This window comes from Phyllostomus hastatus, unplaced genomic scaffold (assembly GCF_019186645.2).
Source record: "Phyllostomus hastatus isolate PE091 unplaced genomic scaffold, TTU_PhHast_1.1 phas_contig_196, whole genome shotgun sequence".
NCBI classification, from domain to species: Eukaryota; Metazoa; Chordata; class Mammalia; order Chiroptera; family Phyllostomidae; genus Phyllostomus; species Phyllostomus hastatus.
Window position 1 is genome coordinate 31,402,266 of NW_025333709.1, and position 17,689 is coordinate 31,419,954.

Here is a 17,689-nt window from a genome sequence, read left to right on the forward strand (position 1 = left end):
GTTGTTTGCACAAACATCCCCTTATCTCAAAAAGAAAATACATTGACTTCAAACTCTCATTGGGTCAGCTTCGTGTTTACATTTTTGTGCTGTGCTAACATGCCAGAAAGAACACTCTAGCCAGGAGGTCGAAGTGAAATACCCCTGAATGTGAAAACAGTTAGGAATGACAGCATTTTCTTTAGCATCGGAAGGGACTGCAGAAGGCTAAGGCCGAGGGCGGGCGCCAGAGAAGGTGAAGTGGCTCCTAGTCAAATTTTGTGGAAACCCATTTGTCCTCAAGGCTGCCAGAAGGTAGTGGAACCACACAGAGAACACTTGGAATGGCATGAAAAGTAGTTGAAAATCAGCAGGAAAATGGAAACGGGCCACCCCAAAGATTACCCTCTGCTATAGAAAAACATGGGCCACAAATTTTGAACTAAAGCTCTAGATCTTTTAAAAGTTCCTCTACCTGGCTGGCACGGGCTGCGAACCAAAGCATCGCAGGTTCGATTCCCAGTCAGGGCACATGCCTGGGTAGCAGGCCTCGGCCCCCAGCAACCGCACATTGATGTTTTTCTTTCTTTCTCTTTCTCCCTCTCTTCCCTCTCTAAAAATCAATAAATAAAATCTTTAAAAAAAGTTCCTTTGCAAAGACTTTGTCGAATACTCTCTCACGTGTTTTGTTCCCATCTGCCCTTTCACATGGGCCACCCTGGGGAACGACAGGCGTGTCGCTCTGGCCGCAGCACTGAAAGACCACGTCACCTCTCGGGGCCATTCCTTTACTGGTGAAATGGGGGAGCAGACCCGATTTTTGGTGTCAAACTATGCTCTGGGGACAGTGTCAGACACCTTTGCATCTTCCAGTGGAGGGGAGGACGGGAGGGTGGGGCTGTGGCCACTTCTCTGCCCCACCCAGTCTCAGCTCCACTTTTTGTCTCTGACACCGCAGTTCCTGATCATGCTAGGTTCGAAGAACCCTGGCTTAAACACAGACAACACCACCAGACCAGTCACCTAAAGTCCCTTTCAGAAACAGAGTTCTATGATATCATGCTAATCAATTGGGGGTGTTCTGTTTTCTTTCAGGTGATTGGCTCTTTGGGAAAATCCTTTTTTTTTTTCCTTTGCTTTCTAACAGCTTTCGAGCGTCGACCTTGCCAGGCACTGTGCTAGGGGCCTTACACAGTATGTCCTTTAATCCTCACAGATCCCCAGGGTGGGCTGTATTCCCCCCTATTTAACAGGTAAGGAAACTGAAGTGTGACAGGCAGGTAACTTGCTAGTCACCCCAAAAAGAAACAAACCCAGCAGGGGCTGCTGACTCGTGTTTCAGCACCTATGTGGCCCTGCTGTCCCCCAGCTCCTCCCTGACTGTGACTGCTCGGAACCCCAATGACATAACTAACCAAATATAAAAACCCTGGGGAACCAGAAGTGTAAAATCTCTCTCTGCCTCACTGCAAGCAGGACTTTCCAAGAGAGCTGAGTAAAAAGTTCCTTTGACTGTCCCGAGTGCTAAGATGCCGGAGATGGAATGGATGGAACGAGATAAGCAAAAATGGCAGGTTTTAATCCAACTCCAATTCTTCTTCCTTCCTTTCTTCCTCCCTCCCTCCTTCCTTCCCCCTTTCCCTCTCTCCCTCCCTCTGAGAGCAGTGCGAATCCCTTGGCACTGACCCATGTGCACACACCAGATTCTTTGTATAATATTAACGTAAACACTGCTGTACGTATTTTCTGACTTTGCGTTAGACTAAATAAAGCCTATATGAATAAACACGGATTATGAGAGAACTGACCGAATGAGTAGTTCTGGCACTAAGGAGAGAACTAGGTAGGCTTTTAAACATAGGATTAAGAACATTACCTGATGTTTCTTATTTCCGGTTTACATCTGATAAACACATATGATGTATCATGCTTTTAGATAGAGATGTGCCTTGCGGCTAAATTCAGAATGATGAAAAATCATTAAGGCTTAAAAGGGAAACTATTTTCTCCCCCAAAAGTGAGTGAGAGAACCCGTCAGCTTTGGGTCCATTAACATTCACCAATATGTCAGCTGTCAGCACCTCAGCTGTGGCCGAAGAAAGGAGAGGAAGCTATGATGGATTTTTTTTCTCAGTTCAGAGGAAGAGCACAGAAGAGCACTCCCTCCTTGGGTGTGCATGATGGGATTGGGGGAGGTACAACCCTACTGTGGCTTAGGAACCATTCTTCCTCCCTCTCCTCTGACCTGGGGTCAACTAGAAACCTGGTGTGACTTTTAGAGATATGTGTCGTCTGCATACTGTAGTGCTGAGAAGTGTCAGGAAAAATAAAAATCCCCATCTGTTTGTCCCTAATCCCTGCTTCCCTTCTCACCAGTTTGTGGTCTCGCCTGAAACCTGTATGGAAGTCCTACCTAACTTTCAAACTCTGACCTCCCTCGGCTGACAACGCAGGCATCCCTGAGCACGTGTGAGCCAGGGCTGGCCTCAACCAAAAGGGTCGTTAGAACTTGTATGAGTGCTGTCACCTGCATTAAGAACCCGACAGACTTAAGAACGGCCCCCGAGGCACGGCCTGTTTGCGGGTGGAAATGTTTCTGCATGAGGTAACTTCCCAGAGCAGCCGAGACTCGGTGTGCTGCTGTCCCACTAACTGCCCTTCAAATGCACGCCAGCTTTACAGACAACGGTTGTCCGATGAAGTCTGCAGAGTAAACCACATGCTCACTAGGGAGGCGATGGATAAATGCACCATTTGCATGCTGCACGGACAATTTCACATGTCCCTCCTACAGCAAGGACAGGACTGGACTCTAAGCGTCCCTTCAGTACTGGCACGAGTCAGTTTCCAACAATAGTAGTGGGACATCATATTATTAAAAAGAATCTATCCCAAACAACCCAAGTGCCCATTACAGACAAGTGGATATAAAGGCTGTGGGACATATAAAAAGAATGAAATCTCACCATTTGCGACAATATGGTTGGACCTAGAGGGTATTGTGCTAAGTGAAGTTAAGTCCGTTGGAGCAACAATCCAATGAGACCTTGGCTAAAAGTTAGTGGCACACCTGTGACAAGTTTGTATTTCTCTGGTTTTGTGACTGTATAGCTAGGAACCAGGTCAGGTACAAGGAAAATATCGAGGCCCACAAAGGTTATTGGTCACAGAATTGCATCCAAATGAGTCTTGACACCCCTCTCTCTACTCAGGTTTCTAAAAATAACAGCAACAGGGTCATGGTTAAGGTGAGGCAAATGAGGTGCTCACCTTTCAGTGCAAAATTTAGGGGCACACCAAAAATCTCAGTGATCACAATAAGTAATATTTTAATGATTATTGTTTAAAAACAAAATTAATGCCAAAAATCCAAGACAGGATCAGTAAGCTAAAGCTATTTAAAAATTATTTAAGATTATCAGTTAAGGCTCAGCTGGATTTCTCAGTTGGTTAGAGCATCACCCAGATAGGCCAACACTAACAATGTGGGTTCAATTCCCAGTCAGGGCACATACAAGAATCAACCAATGAATGCATAAATAAGTAGAACAAGAAATTGATGTTTCTCTCTGTCCATCTCCCTCTCACTCTCTATTCCTCCCTCCCTGCTCCCTTCCTCTCTCTTTAAAATCAATGAATAAAAAAAAATTTTAAGACATTATCAGTCAAGAGAAATTGTCAAATAGGGCAATTTCCTCCATTGAAAATGAGGTAAGCAAAACATAGGTTTTGAAAATATTGTTGAGCTGGCCTCCTTTAAAGCCAGGAAAGTGAAACTATTTTTTAAAGTTCTGTTTTCAGTATAAATAAGATATTTAAACTTAACATGATGTTGTGATTTTTACTATACTTGCATTTTACGTTTCCCAAATTTTTCCAACTCCCTTATGTTGCCATGACAAAATACACACAAGCACGTGCATCAGGAGACACACGTGTCCTTCTGCCTGAGGCTGCAACGTGGTTGAGCGCAGCACTGGTGGCTAAATGTGTCTGTTATTTAGAAACGTCTTCCGTGGATTTTTGTGGGCGTTTGCAATGGGCCAAGTAGGAATTTTCCAGAGGCATGGCTCTTCCGTAGATGCCCCTCCCCGAATACGGGGAGAACTCCAAGGTGACTAGCACACCTGAAACACTTTCCTTCTCGGGCTCCTGTGTACCTTCTTGGGGGGAGGGGGGTGGCGGGGGAGGAAAAGGAACACCTGGAGTGGCAGCACTTTCCATTCATTCCATTGTCCCCCCCCACCCCACCACCCCGCCCGTCAGCGCCCCAGGCCTGCCACTGGTTCAACTTTTTCATGCCCTAGTGAGTTTCAGAGAATGTTAATCAACTTGTACTCTGGGTATCTCTGACTTGCCATTTGTTTAAATGGTTTCCATTTCTCTTTTGTTATTTATTATGTTGGTAAATTTGAGAACAACAAGGTTTATCAAAATAAAGGCGTGCTTACAAACACATCTGGAGAGCCCCAAGTTCCCCCAATGCGTTTGTTCTGAGGATCAGGTTATGCAGAAGGATTCTAACATGGAACTGTTTAGCCAATGAGGACTTTCTTCTGTCGATATAAATCTACTGGATGCCAGTAGTACCTCTGCACTTCCTAAACTGTGTTCATAGTCCTTGTTTTTGCTTTCAGGAGCTACACTTCTCTACTTTATTAACCTCGATTTTTCTATCCTCTCTGTGGCCGAGAATTGTTAATAGCTTCTTCTGGGCCTCAGAGCAGCGTCTCCTGCTCAGGCTGCCACCTCCCCCAAGAAAACAGAGTCCTATAAGCCCAGGGAGTGGCACTGTCCTGCAGTTTGGGGGTTCATTCTCCCCACACATTGTAGGAGGGGCACTGATAAATTAGGACGCTTGCAGAAAAGAGTGGTTGAGCTCCTAGGGTCTGGAAACCTGAAGGAATGCCAGATGAACCTGGAGGAGGCCATGGGGTCTGTCTTCAAATACCTAGAAGGCTTAAAGAGCTAGACATATTCTAAACGGCTCCTGCGATAATGCTGGCACCTATGGAGGGGTTGATGAGCTCTAGAGAGACCAATTTTCGCTCAGTAGATGGACTTCCCCTCCCTAATAGAGCTGCCCAAAGGCAGAAGGATGCTTTATAAAGTCATAGAGACCTGCTGCGCTGAAGGACCATCCCTCAAGGCTGCCTTTCAACCCGCAGAGGCAGTGGCTACTTTAACCTTTGTCTGGGTTAAAGCACCGATGCAGGGCACGCTGCCCTTGCACCAAGAAGATGGAGTCTTCTGTTTCTTTAAAAAAAAAAGTTTTCAATTGCAGTTTACTTCTAATATTATTTTGTATTGGTTTCAGGTGTACAGCATAGTGGTTAGACAATCATGTACTTACAAAGCATTCCCCCCAATATTTCCAGCACCCACCTGGCACCACACACAGTTATTGCAGTATTAGTGACTGTATTCCCTGTGCTGTACTTTACACTCCCATGAGTATCTGGTAATTATACTTCCTAAGTCCTTCCCCTCTTTTCTCCCAGTTCCCCAACACCCCTCCCCTCTGGCAACCATCAGTCTGTTTTCTGGGTTTATGAGAGTTTCTCACTTTTGTTTATATTGTTCTTCAGATTCCACATGTAAGTAAAATCATATGGTGTTTGCCTTTCTCTGACTGACCCTGTTGCTCCAGCTGATTATTATACTTGTTAGAGGCGCCAGGCGAGCCGTTTGCTTAAGGATTCAGGATGCAAGAGGAAGAAAGGAAGAACCTGCCTCAAAGGTGAGGAAAGAAGTGTAACCCAAAGCCAGGTCCCCCCAAAGATCGCAGAAGGGCTGGATCCTGAAAGAGCTTTGCTCAGTGAGTATACACAGGAGCCCGGGCTCTGAAGCAAGGGCACCGTGCGGACCGTGACATTCTGGAGGCAGTGCGTGACTCTGTCCTGCTGTAGCTGCGTTTGCTTCCCAAGTTCCGCTGACTTATTTAATGTTCTTTGAGATCTTTTAATCCCTTCAACCAACCCTAATGTTTTACAGTGTGTCTCTGACACAGAAAGTCTAAGAACCCCAGTACCAGATGATCTCTGAGGGCATTTTTCGCTGTGAGAACCTGAGCTTAGGGATTTTTGTTGGTGATGATGATGCTTTAAAACTTGGATGAAGCTACTTGGGGCAGAAGAGCTTCAGTGTGGGCTTCAAACTGGTGGCTGGGGCCACCCCTCCGGACAGAGATCACAACCGCAGTCAGAAACGCCATCCTGGGCCTTAAACACCGGAAGGAGCCCCACGGAGGGAAGGAGCAGACCAGCGCCGCTGAACTGGTGGCCTTGCCTCTCGTCCTAAAATAACTACCCAGCAGGCATGCGCGTCTAACCACTGCCCTGCCCTGGCTGGAACCCCTCAATTAGATTACTGGGGGGAAAGCAGTTGCCAAAATTAGGGCAACCTCTATCCTCAGTTAAACATAGTAAATTTACAATTACATTTTAGATTATGGATAAGCTGACTAAGACTTGTAGGTGTCGATAATCAACATCAACTTGGTGCCACTAATTTTTTGAATACATATCAGCTGTGAACTAATGTGCATAACAGAATGGACCAATGGACTACTCCTTGGCTTACAGACGTGTCTGTAATAGGGAGGAATTAAGGGCTTTAGAGACTTGAATAAAAATAATCACAGACGGGATAAAAGATGTTCTTGAACAAAGAGCCTGAAGTAGGAAGTAGGGGTTCGGGGAGTAGGGTGATGGTGGGGGAAGTGCCATCTGCAGAGGAAAAAGAGGGAGCGGAGGGGCAGCAGGTGCTGATGGGCTGCTGCAAAGGTCAGGGTTGGCTCTGCTCCGAATTAATATCTAAATCTACGATCTCCAAGAGGGAGCAGGCAATTCACTCATGCAATCTGCGAATGACACTAGCTTGCATAGCATTGCTAACACCAGAAAAGACAGGAAAAACATATAAGTGGTTTTTATAGAGGTCAAAGTGTGGCCAGGAAATTAAAGGAGCACTAAACTAGGAGGAGACAAGGTAACACATCTGGAGTCAGTCACGGAAACACAGGTATTCAGAAAGTGGGGATGAGAACCAGGGAGGCGGTTCAGGGGAAAGAGTCCCAAGCAGCTCGTCCATGAGGTACAAGTTTGAGAAGCCAGGGCAGGCTGCGCCAGCGGGTTGGAGAGCAGCTTTGCCCTTGCTGACAGATTTCACTGCCTTTCCCCCAGGGTGTGATGAAACCTTTCTTACTTGGGTTGCTTTGAAGGAACTCTGGTCCAGAAAAGATGCCCTTCCAGTTCCTGGTCTATCAACATGGTAAAATAAAAAATTGTGTATTTATTCTTACATGTTTAAACTTCAGTCGCCTTCAAAGGACTCTCCATTTAATGCAATAGTTGTATTGAGACATGTTTTCCGCTGCTCAAAACAGTTTTTGAACTCGTTGATTTTGATGCCTTTTAGTGCTTCTGCTGTTTGTTTCACCTCGTCCACAATGGCAAAATGTTTCCCTTTGAGGACTTTTTTCATCCAAGGTGAGATTGGACAAATACGAAGGGTGGGGCCTAGGGGTTATGATGTTTTTGGTCAAAAACTGCTGAACACTCAGCGTAGTGTGCACAGGCGCACTCGTGAATCACCCATCATGAAATGGGCAAAAGCGTTGAGTCTTCCAAAAAAAGTTCACTGACCCTGAATGCAGCCTCTCACAACAACGCCAGCTGGTACATTGACACAGCTGGGTTCCTAGAACACTCCTTTAGTGGTGGGGTGGGTGGGGACAGCTATGTACTACAAGGATCCTGCCCTCCAGAAAATAATTCTATTTTGGGGGGTACCCCCCCTTATAGAGCTTCCCCCCAACAACAGCTAAAATGAAAGCAGAGTGTTTGGCATTTCCCAAGAGTGTGGTCATGCACACTCACGTGTCACTGGAGGGCTGATGTCAGAGGAGAAGCAGGGCATTCCCCCGCCCAAAGCTAACAAAACGATTTCAGGAAATGTTTATGGGTTTTTGTTTTTTTTTAACAGATAACTTTTCATGGACAGAAGAACAAGATGAAGGAGGATATTTGTACTGTCAACATTTTTCATCTGTGTTTCAATTCTACAGGTATTCATTAATTACCTATTACACGCTGGCATTTGTCTTAAATTCTGGGAGAGTTGCCACAGAGAATTCAATTTCATCTTCAATGAGTTTAAGTCTAATTAGGAAAATAAAGCATACATATAGACAAATATGTTGGAACACTGCAAGAGAACACACAGTAAGTATGGCTATGAGTATGGTCTTCAGAGATAAGAGTGGGGACAAGTCTGGAGGGAAAGGGACAAGGGAGCAGCGTAGCTCGGCCCAGGATAGCCAGGGGGAGGACATGGAACTGATGGCCCTCTGCGAGGACAGCGAGAGAGAAATGGGATTTGGACAAGTGGAAAGAAGTCCAGGTTTGGGGGAAGGACCTGAGCACACTTCCCCATCAAGGAAAAGGAGCACGCACCATGGTGTTTGGTGTTCCCACGTGATAGTCTGTCTGTGCGATCATTTACTTAGAAGTCACAAGAGTTTGAGCTGGATCCGAATCTTAGATTCTAGCAAGCACAGGAATCCTCTCTACAGCATCCCTGGGGGACGAGCTCCCGTGCCCACCGGAAGCGCCTGCAGTGACGGGGAGATTATCAGCTGAGCACTTCTCTCCCGTCACTGTGACCTTCGGCCCTCGTCATGTCTTCTGGTGTAACAAAGATCACATTCCCTTCCTCAAGACAGGACAGCTCTCCCACCCTCAAATTAAAGACAGTGTTGTCAGTGGTTTCTATCTTGTCTTTCCTTTTTGTCTCTGGTTCTTCCCGTTGTCTGGCTTCCTGGGTATTCCAGGGGGTGGTAAATGGTCCACTCAGGATACCTCCAATTTGTTAAGATCCTTTTGAAAACGTGGCACTTGGAAGTGAATACTACTTATCTAGTTGGGGATTAAGGGGCTCAGGATTCTGTGAAATAATCACTCATTACTTCCTTAACCAGCATTCTACTTGGGCGTTAGAGCAACCGGAGGTGGCCTTTACGGATTGGCTCTTGCAGGTACATCGCACCACTGACCGAAGATACTCAGTAGGTCTGTAGGATATACAGCACTACTGTGCCCTGAACATAGAAATAAATAACGATCGTGGCAAAGGCTGCCAATTTGAACTCCCCTTGCCTATATTTTGCCCAATATTTTCGTGTCAAAGTGGACAAGGAATCTCTCCATAAGCAGTGGGAGAGGCCTGTGCGTATGCGTGTGAGTTGGGGTATATAGGCAGCAGAATGATGGCCCCCCAAAAGACATGACCATGTCCTAAACCCCAGAACCTGCAAATGTGACGTTGGTAGAAAAATGCTCTTCAGATAAGTAATTGAGGATCTTCAGATGAGGTCATCCTGGATTACCTGATTGACCCTAACTACAATGACAAATGTCTCCATGAGAGACAGAAGGAGAGAAGACACAGACACAGAGCAGAAGGTGTGGTAGACAGGCTGGAGTTACATGGCCGCAGCTAGGGAGCTCCTGGAAGAGGCGAGGAAGGGCGCTCCCCGCTCTGGAGCCTTCGGAGGAAGCAAGGCCCTGCCAACACCTCGGTTTCAAGCTTCTGGCCTCCAAAACTGCGAGAGAACAAATCTGTGTTGTTTTAAGCCACGAAGTGTTTGGTAATTTGTTACAGCAGCCCTGGGAAACCAATGCGGGGGGCGCTGTGCATTTCCAGGGGCATTCCCCAGAAAGAAGGCAGACGGTCCCAACAGCGCACTGCTCCGGGACCTAGACGGGCTGCTGGCTGGCAGCTGCTTGCACTGCTCACATACTTAGGGATGGCAGCATTGCCCTAGTATAAAAATGTAATAATTTCCTTTTACTCCATTACTAAGTTAGAATATAGATGTCTTCAAGGATAACTGTTAAACTACATTTGTCAGGGCCCCAAGCGGAAAACAGGCCAGAGACAGAATGGCTGAGGGTGTGTGTGTTGTTGTAGACATATTACAAGCATAACAATGACACTTAGTGAGGACGATGAAAACACTAGGTGACTCACGTGTTAATGTGAGCGTGCAGGAGCCTAAACATGCAGTGTCCCATTCAGACAGGCCACGTGACCGACCAAGCAGTCATCAGCAAGTTATGCAAATCATCTCAACAGATAGCAATGACATGTGTGTGCTGTTGCCATTAAAGAAAATTCTTGGAGAGCTTCCCCTCTGCTGGTGGTGAGCTCTTCTGTGTCCTTGTGACAAGTGCATCAAACACTGAAGCAAATAAGAGTCACTGGAAAATCATGGTGGAATTTAAGTCCACGCATTCCAAGTCACAAATTAGTGATGTAAAAAAAAAAAAAGGCCCTGACTAATTGGGATAGCATTACTGCCACTCTTAGAAATGTACTACTCAACCCACCACGGCAAGCCATATGGCTTGCTACAGCAGGGACAGATCTTCTGGAAAAGCAGAGGAAGAAGGTCAAGGGTGAAGAGAATTGGAATAAAGAGACTGTAATAAAAACTGTAAATTTCAAATGTGGAGGTCATCTCGTCTACCCTCTGCTTGAACCAGGAATCCATTCTCTCCCCTTCTTTTTAGAATATAAAACAGTAATTATTAATATTTAATAAGCAGTTCACTAGGAACAAGTACATGTATTTTCTCATTTAATCTTTAAAATGGTCCAATGAGACCAGTCATAGAATCTTTATTTACAGATGAGCATATGGGCTGCTAAAGAAACACAAATCCTCTTTGGCCTGCCTTCTTTCCTTTAATTTCCTTTCCTTCCTTCCTTCCTTCCTTTCCTTCCTTCCTTCCCTGCCTCCTTCCTTCCTTTCCTTCCTTCCTTCCTTCCCTGCCTCCTTCCTTCCTTTCCTTCCTTTCCATCCTTCCTTCCTTCCTTTTTTCCTTCCCTTCCTTTCCATCCGTCCTTCCTTCCTTTCCTTTCTTCCTTCCTTCCCTTCCTTCCTTCCTTTCCTTCCTTTCCATCCTTCCTTCCTTTCCTCCCTTTTTTCCTTTCTTTCCTTTCCATCCTTCCTTCCTTCCTTTCCTTCCTTCCTTCCACAAACTCATACCACATGCTAAATATACTAAAAAACATTCACCTTCAGTGACAGAACTCAGTACCCCAAAGGCAACCTACTAGATTTGGGGACACCTCTAATTCTTAGGAAGGTCTTCCTCGTCCTGATCTGACATGTGTCTCTGGGTAACTGAACAGTAAGTAGCTGTGGTGTCCTCAGGTCACTTAGAACGAAATGAGATATGAGGAAACAGTGAATGTAAGAGGTTTACAGGAGACAACTGTCATTTTCTGTTTCTGATTGCAATTCATTGCAGTGCTTGTTCTGAGAAACCGGTACGGTTTTCATGTTCATTCTTATTCTCTGGGGACAGTAGACGGTTAAATCCCATCAACCCCGGAAGAGCGATGTAGTCTTCCTTCCAAATAGTTTTTCAAAAAACCTCCGATACTTTGGACACGCTGTCAGAGGACATTCACCACCCACATAAAAGTGAGTCCACGTGTTGCCAGCATGCAAACATCAGGCATAGGTGTCCACCCTCAGGAGGCCACGGACACGGAGGACACGTTTCAGAGCCTCCCTCACAGGTCTCTCTCGGCAGCCTCTTACAGGATGGCCTTTTAAGACCTGATTTTCTTCACTTTAAGTGAGAAAAGGAGATGCTAGAAGCCAAAAAGCCAGGAATCACTGCTCCAGAAGAGTCCACTGTTTGTGTACATTGCAGAGCCCTACTGCCCCCAGCTCTGCAACGACCAGGCCTCTGACACAGCAGCTCCCCTCCCCGGGAACTCCAGGACAAACAAGAGAACCTTTGAGAACAAGTTTTCCTCCTAGGCCTTTGGGGGCCTTCCAGGGAAATTGGTTTTGCTCAGAGTCTTTGGTCCTTAACTACTGTTTCTATCATTATTGTACCCAGACTAAGCACGACTTAAGATGTCTGACTATAATCAATGTAACAAATGTTCTCTATGACAATATATAACAATAGTTAAGATGTATTGAGCACCTACTATATACTTGGCATTTACATAAAATCATTTCAATTATTCTTCATAACACTGCTGGGTTTGGTAAGCATTCCATTTTCCAGATGGTGAAACTGAGACAAAGAAATGCTAAGGAACTTATTTAGCCTAGTAATTTAAATGGCAGAACTAGCCTCAACCCAGATTCTACCCACTCTGCTTTCCTTTCAAGAAAATAACACTAGTAATAGCTATCATTGTGCCTACCAGGCACTATTGCAAGTACTTTACTTATTTCGACTCATTTTCATCTTTACTACAACCCTATTTTATAGCTGAGATAAAGAGGGCTTAAATAACCTATCCCAGGTCATACAGCTAGTACACAGTAGAGCTGGGTTTTGAGCCCAGGCAGACCGATGCCAAGGATGAGACCGCTGTTCTAAAGCAGTAGTACCAATTCCACCTAGAATTGAATGAGTAAGATCAACATGCCCTAGTGAGGCACTGCCCACCCCTTGGCTGTCAGTCTGACCTACTCCCCACAGTGTGCTGCTGCCCATGGAGCTCCTGTTATAGGACAGAGGGGATTTGTGAAGTACACTACTTTTAGCACCCTTCTTTTGGGAAAAGGTAGACAAGAAAACTGATGGGCAGGGAGGTTGAGGTTCTTCCCCGGAGTCCCCTAAGCAACCTAGTAGTAAGCTCAAGGTTATAAACCCCTGTCCTCAATCACCTAGGCTATTACCTTGCTTGTGAACCTGAAAGCTTGCCTTCTCTTTTCAGGACAGGGTGAGACCTGGAGAAGGTCCCAGGGGCCTGGGAACACACCTGCTGTTACACAGTGACTCAAGGCCATCTGAGGGCACAGGATATTCCATTAGGGGGACAATCATATCCAAAGGATCCACAGGTCCCCCTTCCAGTACAGTCTCCAAACCAGCTGCCTCCTTCTTTCTCCTAGTGATGAGGCAGGTGGCTCTTCCAGGTCGCTGCAAAGGGTGTTTATCTGTAAGACTGGAGGAGACCAAGCACCCACCCAAGTCTGTCCCCGAGACAGCGCAACTGAAAGCAGAAAGGGAAGCCTGCAAGTCAGAGTATAGCAAGTGACAACAGGATACAGCCCCCTGTGGGGACCCAGAGTTGATGGGTCTGTCTGGGGGAGAGCCTTGAGGTGGGGAAGGTAGGGGTGACAGTCGTGCCCTGGGAGCCCCATCTGCCTGGCCGTTGAATGACACAGTCTAAGCCTTCTCCTGCTTCCTGCCCATTTTCTTTCTCTGATCTGTTAATGTCATAGTTCATTACTCACAATTAATAACCATAACAAGAACTATCAGGGTTCCTAATAATTATAAAGACATAAGATCTTTTATCTTGATAGGATCAGACTCTCTCCTTCAAACAACCCAGGGAGACACCTTCAAGAAAGATGGATGGGGTCCTGGCTGGTGTGGCTTAGCAGATTGAGTGCCAGACTGTGACGCAAAGGGTCACTGGTTCAATTCCCAGTCAGGGCACATGCCTGGGTTGCGGGCCTGGTCCCCAGGTGGGGGCACGTGAGAGGTAAACACGTATTGATGTTTTTCCCCCTCTTTTTCTCTCACCTTTCCCATCTCTCTAGAAATAAATAAATAAAAACTTTATAAAAAATTATCCAGAGAAGCTGACATTTAGCGATGAAATGATTTGTTCAGTCATGAATTAACGACTGTGCCAAGAACCATGAACCACGGTAATCTTGTGGGAGAGCTTTGTGACTTGAAAGACATGTTTTTATCTGGAAGATTCAGGATCCAAGAGATTTTCTTTCTCTCCTGTACTATCAGAACTCTGAACCAAGTGACAACACTCGTGAGGGACAAGCAGTAGCCACCACCCAAACACACCCGCCTGGGGGAAGAGAACGGACACAAAGGTCAGCTGGAGAACAATGCAAGCCTCCAAGGAGTAAGAGGGAAATCGGCAACCGGTCCAGGGCAGATTCTCAGTGGTGCGACCCAGACAAAAACGTTCCCAGCTTGCTTCAATTTATGCTCTTGAAGAACTGACAGAAACTTTGAGTTTCTGGGTGGATGAGTAGGAGCATAATTCCTGACAGGTTATTCTTTTGCAAACATATTTGCTAACCGAATCTCAGAAAAATAACTGATGAATGAAATGCCTCCCTAGAAGGTGGACTTCTATCCCAAGTGTTCCAGCTCATCCCAGGAGGGAACTGGGTTTGGAGATGTCTTCTCTCCTCCTCCACCAGCAGGAGTGGGTGTCGAGTGCGGCTATCGGGCTGTCAAGAACAGAAGTAGTCATAGCTGTGTGATCCGGACGTGCAAAACCAAAATGGACCCTAGAGGTAAAATTACTTGTAAAACAGTCAGGTCCTGGCAGCACAATCTCCTCAGTATATTCGCTACTAAAAGCAAAGTGGATGAGTGCCAAAAAATTAAATGTCAGACCTGAAGTTACATTCTTGTAAGCAAAGAGGAAGTAGACTTTAACTGAAGGTCAACAGGCAGCCAGTCCAGATCTGAATGTAAACAATTCCAACCAGACAGCAAAGTGGTTTTTAAAAGAGTATTTAGCAAAGAACAAAGAAAACCGTAGACTTTTTAAAAGAGAAGGAGACGGAAGGAATCTGGAGTAGAGGGTGTCTGAGTAGGACTACAGAACTGACCCCTCGAGAAACAAACTTCCAGGGGGAAAAACAATTAAGACAAATTTCCCTGACAACGCCTCTGGCGTGATGCATGCAGAAAGTAAGGCAAATTAATGCAAACAAGGTAATTCTGAATTCAGTTGGTGCTGGCTTCCCAGGCCCTACCACTAGCCGGGCTGAACTGGTCTATACTTTTGAGTTAAGTTGCAAAAAACCTCCTCTCCACTCCACTCCACTCCAGGGTTAAAAAAAAAATCAGATCAACTTCCTCGACAAGTAGGGGCTGGACTAATGATTAAAAGCAAAAAGGATTCAATATCTGGCCTGGGAGAACTTTTCCTGTGCAACCGAAATGTCAAAGGCATCCCTTTGCTCTTCCCTCTCAAAAGGGCTTCTCCCTCTGGACAAACACCCAAAGTTTGTATGTTTCATTCCAATCCCTCATTCAGATCCCTCAGAGCCCAATGGTCTAAATGCCAAGAGAAAAATGGAGGGTTTCGGCTCACCTGTTGGAAGTGTCTGCCTGCTCACAGCAGCAGCAGCAGCAGCAGCAGTAGCCTGGCAGCTCTCATGCCTTGTAGATGAATCCAGCAGCTCCCTGGGCCGCGGGAGCTGTGACCAGCCTCAGACTCGGCATACAGGTGCCTGGAGGAAGGAGGAGGGCATTGGTTGGTGGAGAGCAGGAAATGTGTGACGTCACAGGAGCCTGGACAGATAAAACATTGCTGGGACCTTAGCTATTGAAACAGTCAGTAGGTCCCGCCCACCTGTCATTTACCTGAATACCTGCGAGCAGATAGGTGGCGTCTCTGCACGGACAAATGAATCAGTTAGAGCAATTTGCTGGATGGAGTGTACTTTCTTTCCTGAGCACAGCGTGTGGCCAGTCCCCTGGACGGATCTGAATTCGCCCCACCTGGTTCTTTCCCAGGGTCCCTCCTCCCACCCCCACCCAACAGCTGCCTATGAAAGAGTTAAAAAGGAAGTTTAAACACCAAAAGGAGGCAGTAATTTAGTGGGCATAAAAAGGAAGAATGTCAAGGCTTCGGACTGCTTGGGAAATAACTGAGATTTAACCCCAAATGCCTTTTTGAGTGGCATTCATTTGAACCCCAAGTGCTTCTCTGCTCCAACATTGTAACAAATTGGAGGCAATATTTCAAATCCATTGAAAAGTATCTAAACATGGTACTTGTCAGTGCCAGTTTGCAAACACCTTCTCCCTCCTCCCACCCATGCCAGCATTGTGATCCCATATTCAGGAGTCTGGAAAGCTCCAGTCACTCCTCCCTCAGCCCGCCTGGCACTCAGAGTCACACGGAGCTTACAGTTCACATAGGCCTGCAATTAGAAGCCATTTAAATGATTCAGATTCAAATGATAGCACAGTAATAAGGTGGCTGTCTTGCTGGTCAGAGCCGAGAAGGAGGAGTCAGAGCTATTTCTGTCCCAAGCTTGGAGTGTGACCCTGGACAAGTCACTGTGTTGCTTCAGCTTTTCCAGCAGGAAGGGACAGAGGAAGCCTGCCGCCAGCCAGCACCACAGCTGTGCGCGATTACCCCTGACTGTTAAACCCTTTGGCATCTTTCAGAGGGCTGTAAACAACTCCCGTCATTGGATTTAAATACTGCGTTATTTCGGTGGCCCCCGTCCAGCATCTCTGGACAATTTAGTCTGGCTCTGGAATGTGTTGCCTGGGGGAACTGTGGGCTCTCCTTCTTGGGAGGATGGCCTGCTGGCCCAGAGACACTCCTCCCGCCTTAAAGAAAGAAAATGTTGAAATTCCTATTTTTCCCCTATTCTGTCTTCCTCTTTCCTCCCTCGTATTGAATACTTTGGTCCCACAGGTTCTGATATTGTACTACGACTTTACAGGGTTTCAGAGCAGTAGGTTGGTTGGTGGGTGGAGCGGCTTGGGGGAGGGGTGGGGGAAGAAGGGGGAATGGGAAGGGGAAGGGGGGGAGGTGGGAAGAAGGGGGAAGGAAGCAAGGTCCTGATTCGTTCTTGTGGCCACGACATTGACTAGGTGCGGCCAGTCATTTGATACCTTGTGAAAACACCAGGGAGGTAAAGAAGAGAAATTCTAGTCAAGGGCGCGGGGTGCGGGGCAGGCTCCGGTACTTGGTAGCCCCAGAGCTGGCTCCTCTCCTGAGCCCTGTAGCCGCTGCAGACTGCTCAAACTACCTTCCGCACCAGGAAATCGAGTGCACTTTGGAGAGATTCAGAAGCTTGGAAAAAAAAAAATCCCCCATTCATGTTTTACCCAATAGAAACTAAGATAGGTGGAGCTACTCCTTTATTTTTAAAAACAACAGCAGCAGCAAAGGTGAAGGCAGCAAAACCTTTTATACTCAGGTCTTTCAGGAAAAAGTACCAGTCCTCCAGTTTGATACTCAATTAAGAAACATCAGCAAAACAAAGGCTTCTTCTTCAAGGGACAGGGTTTCCCCAGGGACCGGAGGAGGGGCTGGGCCAGCCTGCCAACCTGATGAATCAAAGGTTACCCTCCCAGAATCTTCCCACCATGCTGCCTTCCCTATGTGTCAATCCTGCCTCACCTTTTCCGAAGGGCCCAGGTCCAACTGGAGAGAGAAGCACAGACAGGTTTTGTTTTTGTTTTGGGAAGGGGGAGGGTTGCGGAGGGAGGGAGACTGTGAGAAGTGACCGAGTACCAATAGAATGCTCTATCCAAAGGCCTCAGAGCTACGGGGCTTCCCTTACTGTATTTACACATACACAGTCATCTGCACACAGGGCCCGATGAATAGGAGTTTAGAACAAGAGTTGAACCAGCAGTGGAGTTCACTCCCAGGTACAGGTGTAAAGAGAAAACAACAGAAGAATTTCACACAACCTGGCCTTCCCAAGTAAGGTGGGTTTGGGTACTCTTGGCTCTAACTTAATCTTTAAAGGTTTAAAAGATTAATGGGGGCTTCATTATTCTATTAGGGCTGTTGTATTATTATGGAAACAAAATGTGTCAAGTATTGGTGAAAAGAGATAAATAAAAATCATACAGCACTAACACTGAATAAACACTTAGCAGATACTACTTACTATCCTAAGCACTCTACAAGCCTATGGGTTAGG

General features: G+C 46.3%; 1 protein-coding gene across 1 annotated transcript in view; it reads right to left on the bottom strand.

The window, feature by feature from the left end:
• Positions 1 to 17,689, bottom strand: part of LNX1 (ligand of numb-protein X 1) — a 149,230-nt gene that overhangs the window by 88,998 nt on the left and 42,543 nt on the right. Inside the window, exon 2 of the mRNA XM_045833917.1 lies at positions 15,106 to 15,244. The gene's annotated coding sequence lies outside the window, so the exon portion shown is untranslated. The remainder of the gene's footprint in view (positions 1 to 15,105; positions 15,245 to 17,689) is intronic.